This window comes from Dipodomys ordii, unplaced genomic scaffold (assembly GCF_000151885.1).
Source record: "Dipodomys ordii isolate 6190 unplaced genomic scaffold, Dord_2.0 Scaffold64, whole genome shotgun sequence".
NCBI lineage: Eukaryota > Metazoa > Chordata > Mammalia > Rodentia > Heteromyidae > Dipodomys > Dipodomys ordii.
In genome coordinates, this window is record NW_012267280.1 from 653,919 (window position 1) to 657,217 (window position 3,299).

Here is a 3,299-nt window from a genome sequence, read left to right on the forward strand (position 1 = left end):
CTGGGCTGGCTTTGAACCGCGATCCTCAGATCTCAGCCTCCTGAGTAGCTAGGATTACAGGCGTGAGCCACCAGCACCCAGCTAGGATCATTGTTTTACAGTGCAGTATTTGCTGATACTATCTGGCCTCTTGTTACCTGCTATACCTCATCTTAGTTCATAACCATTTCTTCCTGCAGCCATGAACCTGGGGAGCCCTTTTAATTATATCTTTTCATGTATCTGTTTGACATTTAAACTTCTTTTTTGAGAACCATCTATCACTTCTTAAATTCACTTGCTACTGATATTTTCAGGTTTATAATCAATTCTAGGTTATCAACCCTTTATCAAAGTATATACATTGTAAATATTTCCCTCCATTGTTTGGGCAGTTTTACACTGTTGCTTTCTTAGCTGTCTTGTTTTCACTTCCAGTGCCTTTGTCTTCTTGTCCGAACATCTCTACCCACTCCAGTTTGCTGCCACAGTCCCCTCTCTCTCCTCAAGTAGTTTCCATCCCTAAGTCATTGCTATTTGATCGTCATAACAAGAGATACATTTTTTTTTTAGGTTTTGGTATTTCTTTTAATTCTTTTAGCATTTTGTATATTGACACTCATGTAAAAGAAAATGAAACTTAAATGGGCAATTCTTTACAAATCAATCATAATTTGTCTCTCTCTTACTCATGTCAGTGAAAAAATCAACTATTATGAAAACTGGACAAATTATATCACAAAAGAACCCCCCAAAATAGAAAACATTTCATAAAAAATATGTCTAAATATGAAACAGCTGCTTCCTGGTGCCTTCACACCCTTCTCTTCTGGGTGCTGATGTACAACACATTGTTTCCTCGGATAAATGCATCCCCGTACTTATTCTTGAGCTGTCCATTGACATACTCCTCTGTCTGCTCCAAGGCTATGTTCATGTAGCCATCCAGGCAAGCCAGGACCCCTCGATAATCTACTCCAGAATTTAATTTTACTACAACTGGCCGTCCGATGATTTGCTTTAAGAAGTCACTAGGGGTTTGCTTCCGCAGACTCATTTTAACAATCTTGGAAAACAGGAAACCTGAGTTCTAATCCCAGCTCTGCTACTTATTTAGCTGTGTGACTTGAGTAAGTCATCAATTCATCTCTCATGGCCCCAAGTTCATCTCCCCGCCCGGATCCGAACTCGCACCTCCGGCGCCTCCGCGTCCCACGCTCCGAGAGCCAGCCAACAAGAGATACATTTATTGACCTGATTATGTGCAATCTTCCTGTCACAGACTGAAGAACAACTGTCTTTTATCTTTTATGTGTTCTTAATTCCTTATCAAAAATCAGTTTGTAAGCTGGGCACTGGTGCCTCACATTTGTAATCCTCAGGAGGCTGCGATCTGAGGATCAGCGTTCAAAGCTATCCCAGGTAGGAAAGGCCATGAGACTCATATCCAATTAACCACCAAAAACTGGAGCGGAGCTGTGGTTCAAAGTGGTAGCACTAAAGTTCAGGGACGGCACCCAGGCCCTAAGTTCAAGCCTTAGGACCAACAAAAACAAAAAATGGGTAGGGAGGTTAATGTAGATACATATATATATATATATATATATATATATATATATATATATATATATACATACATACATACATATATGAACCTTTGGTTTGGGGGAAGAGTGTACTTTCATAATGAATTTAAATTTCTGCATAAAATGTCACTGGTTATTTTGACAGAGACTGAACTGACTCTGTAAACTTCATTGTGTAATAGAGGTGTTTCAACAATGTGCATTATTTGAATCCAAGAACACATGAACATATCATTCTACTTTTTTCTATGTTGTCTTCAGTAACTGGTGTTTTATAATTTTCATTATAAACATATTTCACTTGTCTGAATTTATTTCTAGGCTTTTTATTTATTTTGAAGCTATTTTGTTCTTGTTTTCTTGTTTCATATTAGTCACTGATGACATATAAAAACAACTGATATTGTACCTGGCTTCACACTCTAAGTTTGCTGAATTATTTTCAGTTTTCACAGACTTTTATCAAATCCTTGGGGTTTAATATATATCATGGCATGTCATCTGCACACAGCAACAATCTGGAATTTTCTCTTCTTTTCCTTTTTCTTATATTGCTGATCCAACTAGGACTTCCTTGAATATTTTGAGTATGGGGGTGAAGTGGGCATCGGTAGCACTTCCCATGCTCTTTGTCTGCTGTTGGCTTACTTTAAATGAATATCCACCTATGCCTAATTCTTTTTATTATAAATAGATACCATATTATCAAATGCCTTCATCAATGGAGATGAACACTTGGTTTCTGTCCTTCATTCTGCTGATAATGGAGTACCACATTTACTGATTTGCATGTTTTGAAACATCCTCACAATTCTGGGATGAATCCCACTTGATCATAATGAATAATCACTGTAATGCTTTTGAGCTCATTTTCTATTGTCAGGTTGAGTATTTCTGCATCTGTATTGATCAGTGTATGTAGTATTCAAGCTCTGTGTGTAGTTTTCAATTATTCTGTTGTGTAGCAGGGTAGTGCTAGACTTGGAAGAATTCCTTCCTCTTCTGTTTTGTATATATTTCTCAGGAAATGTATTAGTTACTCTTTAAATAATAAGTAGAAGCCAGGAACCAGTGGCTCACACCTGTAATCCTACCTACTCAAGAAGCTGAGATCTGAGGATTGCGGTGCAAAGCCAGCAGGGCTGGAAAGTCTGTGAGACTCTTATCTCCAATTAACCACCAGAAACTAGAAGTGGCACTGTGACTCAAGTGGTAGAGTGCTCACCTTGAGCTAAAGAGCTCAAGGACAGCACCTAGGCCCAGAGTCCAAGACCCATGGCAGACCTAAATAAATAAATAGTAGAAATCAGCAGTGAAGCCACTATTCCATTGGCTCTTTAATAACCCTTCTTATTGAAGATTCAATCTAACTGCTACTGATCTGCTCAAGTTCTATGCCTTTCTCATTCAGATTTGGAAGACATCATGCCTATAATTTTTTTATTTCATCTAGACTCTATATCATCTTTATTAGCATGTAGATGTTGATAAAAATCGAATGATCTATTCTTTTCTGCCAGGCCTGGGGCTTGAACTACAGGCCTGGGTAGTATCCCTGAGCCTCTTTGTGCTCAAGGCTAGTGTTCTACCACCTGAGCCACAGTGCCACTTCTAGCTTTTTCTGAGTGGAGATAGGAGTCTTATGGACTTCTGGCATGGGCTTGCTTTGAACCATGGGCCTCAGATCTCAGCCTCCTGAGTAGCTAGGATCACAAGCATGAGCTGCCACCTTGT

General features: G+C 38.9%; 1 pseudogene; it reads right to left on the minus strand.

The window, feature by feature from the left end:
- Positions 1-685: 685 nt before the first annotated feature.
- Positions 686-1,196, minus strand: LOC105990394 (annotated as a pseudogene).
- Positions 1,197-3,299: the final 2,103 nt, after the last annotated feature.